General features: G+C 39.6%; 1 protein-coding gene across 2 annotated transcripts in view; it reads left to right on the top strand.

Annotated features, from left to right (window-relative positions):
• Positions 1 to 278: 278 nt before the first annotated feature.
• The window catches only part of LOC148359354 (leucine-rich repeat and immunoglobulin-like domain-containing nogo receptor-interacting protein 2), a 316,496-nt gene continuing 310,774 nt past the window's right edge, over positions 279 to 6,000 (top strand). For both annotated transcript variants that reach the window (XM_088344583.1, XM_088344585.1), the window contains exon 1: positions 279 to 763. The gene's annotated coding sequence lies outside the window, so the exon portion shown is untranslated. The remainder of the gene's footprint in view (positions 764 to 6,000) is intronic.

Raw genomic sequence — 6,000 nt, 5'->3', positions numbered from 1 at the left:
ATCAAACCAGCCACAAACCTCTCCCACAAAAACTTACAAAATAATATTGCAAACAAATGACAGTTTAAAACGCAATTAGCCAAGACGGCTACCATTCGATGCTAATTGTTTTGAAGCACGCTTCGTCGAGTGGGAACACGTGAGGAAAAATCTGAAATGAGGGGAAACTATGATGAAGATGGGGAGGAGCAAGGGAAGGAGAGGTGCAGAGGGACGAGGGGCGCCGCGTGTGGGAGGACATAGAGAGAAAGCGAGATAGAGAAAGCAAAAGACAGAAAGTGAGAGAGAGAAAGCAAGAGAGAGAGAAAGAGAGAGAGCTTGTCTCCCAATTCCACTGCTGTCTCAGCATCCATCCTGCGTGAGACCATGTTCCGGAGAGCAGGTGGCGCCGAGCGCCGAAGACGCGCGAGCGGCCAAAATCAATAAACGACGACTGAACCCCGACCGGGTGGAATGGTCTACTGTCCCCTTTCTCTTGTTTGGGTTTGAGCAGCTTGAAAGTTTGCACTTCTCAGCACCACCAACCCACCCCCTATTTTTTTCTTCAAAAGGGGTGCAGCGGTGCCTGGCTGGAGCCGCGACGCGCATCTTCAAGTTCACCATCCAGGTGGAGGAATTACAGGCGGACGCTTTCCTCACAGTCCGACCTTTCGTTTCTCGCGGATTTTCGCTCGGATTTCACACGCTGAGTGAATTCGGATCGGATTCGGATTGAGACACACTTAGAGAATGATTTTTTTCTCTCTCTTTCTGCTGCAAAGAGGTAAGCCTTGAATATATTATTTGCTCAGAGTTGCGCTACGTTGCTGTCTTCTGCTTTGCTACCAAGTCCTTATTGTTCCTTTTTGGGATCTGGAGGTGATGCAATGTGAGCCCCCCCACTGTGACTTATTGGCGCACTTGTGCTTGCGCAACCGTGTGCTAGTTTGCACCAGAGTAGACAGAACCACGAACGGAATTGTTCGATTAGGTCTCTCACATATTGAGGAGAAGAATTGAGCTGGCCCATTAGCCAAAACCTTTGCTCTGTGTTTTCCATCTAAAATGACTCTTGCATATATTATCCAGTTCGAACCAGTTAGTTAAGACCATTGAGTTTTACATTGGCACAAGGGTGATGTTGAGTCACCCCCCTCCACCTGCATGGGTGGGAGGCTAAGACAGTATAAGACTAAGCACTATCTTAAAAATGAGAGGCTCCAAAGTGGTGTATTAAATCCTTATAGAATCCGGTAAACAGTTAAAAGAGAATATTAAGTCTCCAGTTTCCTATTCTTAATATAAAGAGCATTTAAGATTAAAAAAAAAATAAAAATCAAAGGGCTGAGGTCCAGGCTGAACCCAACGAGATGCTGTGTGCATGTCAAAAGCCTGGTGTTACAGAGGACTCATTGTGACCCCCTCCCTTACTCACTCCCCCCTTCAGGTGATGTTTCGCCCTCCAAAATATTTAAACGCCTCATATGTCTTTTTCCATCAGCACCATTCACGCAGGTGAAGAAAAAAACCCGCTAAAATATTCATGTGCATCCTGTCGCGGTGGATGCACCCTTGAAATATTTAAAATGACTGACGACAAACCGACCTGGATACAATTAAATGTCCCCCTTTTCTGCGGAGGACAGAGGAGGGGATTATATGAAGTTATTTCCCCTGTGCGGTAGATGATGAGAAGTTGATGACAAGCCGATAGGTGGCTCAAGTGACCACTGCAAAGCAGCCCTCTCTGCATTCATCCTTTCAAATGTTCTATTTGTTGAATTCAATCCAAGCTGGCGAGTTTGGAGGAAATGCTGCCTTTGTGTTGAGAAGATTAGCCCCCACCCGTTTTTTTTTCAAATGTTTTAAAGAGAGAAAAGTGATATATTCTCATTGTAAGACAAGCCATACACACACACACACAGCATATATATATATATATATATATATATATATATATATATATATATATATATATATATATATATATATATATATATATATATATATATATATATATATATATATATATATATATATATATATATATATATATATATATATATATATATATATATATATATAATTATTTTACAATAGGCTGTCTATTATTCGGCCACTGACTCACAAGAAGGATAGAGAATAGACGGACGGGATAGGTAGGGGCGTGGGTGTTTCATTGCGGCCGTTGACAGCCACTTTGCACACATAGAGGACAAGATTCATATTGTGGTGAAATTCTGCTGCCTGACATCCTGGGAAAAAAGGGGTTTGTGGGCGTCCCTCCGGTTTATAACAGGGGAGTCGTTAATCGGAGGGCACCCCCTAGGGGTCCAGGAGATTAAACTAAAATGTGCTCCATAATCAGTTTTTGTGATGCTTTGGGATATTTCAGTGATGGTCGGGGATAAAACAGGTAGATGTTTTTAATAGTACATACTGAATAATTATAGTAATGATGTCGTCTGATATTTGAGGGTGTCTTAAATATGCCTGAAAAACATTCTTGAGTAAAGCATGCTTCGGAATATCCGACAGGTCGGCTGTTATGCTCAAGTCATAATAAGTCAATTTTAGAAAAAAAAAACATCAAAGACAGTTATCTCTTTCAAGTTTACAATACCACATTTAGAAAAAGAAAATTGTCACCTGTACTCATGGCTGCCACCTCTTGCTCATCGCGTAACTGCAATTTGACTGCATGCCTCCACTTGAAACCTGAAATGCTCTGAACTGAAAGGTACAAGCTGATATGTGGGGATACAATGAAAAAGTCAGGGATATTTCTACCAATCGGGGCAGTTGTTTTATAAACTACCTAATGCGGATTTGTTTGCAAGGCAAATGACAGAGCTAACTAGCATGGCTGGCAAGCATCATCTTTGTTGTCTGATGGGATAAGTTTATTTTGACAACATCTTGTGACATAGTTAAATGTGGTAAAACAACATTAACGTTAAAGGCTTGTCAATGTGAAACAGCTTCATAATCCATTGCATTACCATTATATTTGCAATCGCTTAAGTGAGTTTTTCAACAAATAACTAAATGTGTTTGTAATGTGTTTTCTAACCCTAGTTTTGCTCTTTATTTCCCATTTGTCACATTCTAAATGCAATACTTCACTCACTGTTAAGACTGGATACTTTTTAGTCCGACTTATTTTAAATTTTGAGCATTCGCATCAACACCTGTATGGCAAGGAACTTGGGGTGTTAACATTGTTGAAATGCTGATGTACCACACTAGCCTACCCCATAGGATTTCAATGTATCGCTTAAAACCCTTTCCATGTACATAAAAGGTCACGACCAAGAGTCAGGGTAAAAAAGCAGAACACCACTTTTTTTTCTTTGACTGACATTCACAAGACCGATGTTTCTTTAACTTTGTTGCTTTTTTGGCATTTAACAAACTCAATGTATTGGGATTAGTAAGGATACTTATTTTAATGTGTGATTCCACAACTCGCGGTCTGTGGACCGGTATTAGGCCGTGGGTCGTTTGGGACTGGGCTCCCCATAAATAAAAATAAATCCCATTATTTTTGCCTATTATTGTCTTACTGACACCACTACTTTCAGACAGAATGGGTTTGAGGGGGTGCGTTTGAATTAAAATTATCGCGGTTCGCACTGGTGGGCACAGTTGCCTGTCGGGCTGTGCAACTGTCGGAAACACGGATCCCCGCCCACAGAAGATACAGCAATGGACGAATCAAAGTAAACTTCTTTGGTGAAAGCCAATCAGCATGTAGAATGGTCATCTGCAGCCCACTACGTCATATCACAAAGATCGTAAACAAAAGTGTCGCCATGGAAAAAAAACCTTTTGGCAACGGAGTTCGAGGATGCAAGGATCCCTTTCTCAATAACACGACCCAAAGACCACAACATCAACACACTTTTAAAGAGTTTGGTTCATTTGGAGATATTTAATTAATTGTATCACGGAACGACGTGACGTTTTGTTTTAGACGTGATGATAGCGACTAGAGTGTTTTGCCATTACCTTATTTGCCTCACAACTCAGAGGTCCGAGGTCCAGTTTCCTCTACCAGCCTCCCTGTCTTGAGTTTGGATGTTCTCCATGGGCGATCCAGTTTCCTCCCACATGACAGGAAATGGATGGAATGGGCTCCAGCATCCCTTGGACTCCCGTCAGGATAAGCGCTTCGAAAAATGAATACATGAATAAATGAATGAATAATTTAAAGTAATTTTGGGGTGACGTTAAGTCAAATGTTCCACATGATTAACACGGTTGTTTTACGCTCATCAGTATTATCATTGTTGTTATTACTGTTATTAAGTTATATTGAAGTATTAAAATATTAACTATAATACAAACGAGATTTTTTTTAAATACGTGTAGGTAGAGAAATCAGTAATTATTTAACATAAAATGAGCCTCACCTGGAGGGTCCTGACGTGATTGCCCACCAACTTGCTGCGACGGGTATTCCCAACAACCAAAAACCTTGTGAAATGCAGGGCAAAACAACAACAAAAAATGGTGCAGCTCTCAGGGTTCATAATGGTGCTTGAAATCCTTAAATACTTGAATTTTAATGTTGTGTTTTCAAGATTTAAAAAGTATTTGAAATGTAGTTTAAGTACTTTTTAGGTGCTTGAAATTATTGTTTCTAAATAGTGTGCTTTAAAATGATGCCGACACTGCTCTCTGGTGGCTTCGCTCTTTCCATTAGATGTCTTCTTTCTTGTGCTTAACTACAGCAGGCATTAGTTTGTACATAATTTTCCCATGAAGTGTGATCGCCCAAGAGGACAGGTTCATGGTATACATAAACAGGGCTCTGTAAAATATGTATTACTGCAAGGATTACATATCAATTATAGGCATTTAGTAAATGTCATTTACTATGGGTCATGCAAAACAGTTAAGATAGCACTTCTCAGTGGTAAATTGTAATGACAAGAACTTCTTGTAAGCTACATATTACATTTTTAGAGAGAGATTTGTGTAAAAAAACAATGTTTCGTGATTAACCCAAAAATCCAATAATGAAATGTCTTGCACACGCATGATTCAACATCACATACAGGTATGTAAGTAGCAAATATATTTGTGGTTTTGTAAAATACATAATTACCCTCTAATTTTTCTTTAAATGGTATTGGAGAAATTTAAAACAATGTCTTTGAAAGTCTTTACAAAGTGCTTGAATTCGCCCATAAAAAAGGTGTACGAACCTAGGTTTTGGTCACTTTGATTCCTTATAGTTTGTATTCTTTCTTGTGCTTTTTTAGCTCTCGCTTTTGGTTTCATGGCAAAATACAGCGATATTTAGTATTCAAATAATACATATATTTCTTTTAAATAAGAATAGCCACATAAATGTAAGAATTCTATTGTAAACACTGCACGTGCATCAGAGGATCACTGCAATTTAGCCTCCGGCTATTTGCGACTTTAACCCTACCTACAGTACGTGCTATTAATAGAGTGATGTGAATTAACTTGGAGGGCAACGTCAAAAAACAATCCTTCACTCAGAAGCGCAACATTGTATTTTAAGTCAATCCAAGGACATAGGGGGAGGGGAAAAATCAATGAAGACAAAGAAAGGGTTTCAAATTCTGGATTTTTTTTTCCTGCAAAAGACCTTTGACTACAGATAGGACTGATAACGTATCGCATAAAACCTTGACCAGAGTTATGTACATATGATATCAGCAGCATCCACTTAGCTTCCAATCATCCAACCATATTTGAGGCCATCATGGGTTTGATTGCAATTGGCGCCGTCAGGTCAGCAGGAACCGGATGTGGCAAAATTTGCACTCGGTGCCGCCACTTTGAATAGGCATCCCGTGAGACCACCATCGCAATATGCTCCAACAGATGTGATGTTTATTAGACGCTTTCACTCCATCATCATCGTCTGTTCAATATTATTATCAGTTTAGAAATAAACCAGTGTGTGTTGCATAATGAAAAAAGGGCAATTCAGAGAAAGAGCAATTGAAGATATGTGAATATGTCTTTATAAAACAGAGT

Source organism: Urocampus carinirostris, chromosome 9, assembly GCF_059441175.1.
Source record: "Urocampus carinirostris isolate Australia breed hairy pipefish chromosome 9, RoL_Ucar_1.0, whole genome shotgun sequence".
Classification (NCBI taxonomy): domain Eukaryota; kingdom Metazoa; phylum Chordata; class Actinopteri; order Syngnathiformes; family Syngnathidae; genus Urocampus; species Urocampus carinirostris.
The sequence above is the reverse complement of the archived record's forward strand: the minus strand, read 5'-3'. Positions and strand labels throughout refer to the sequence as shown.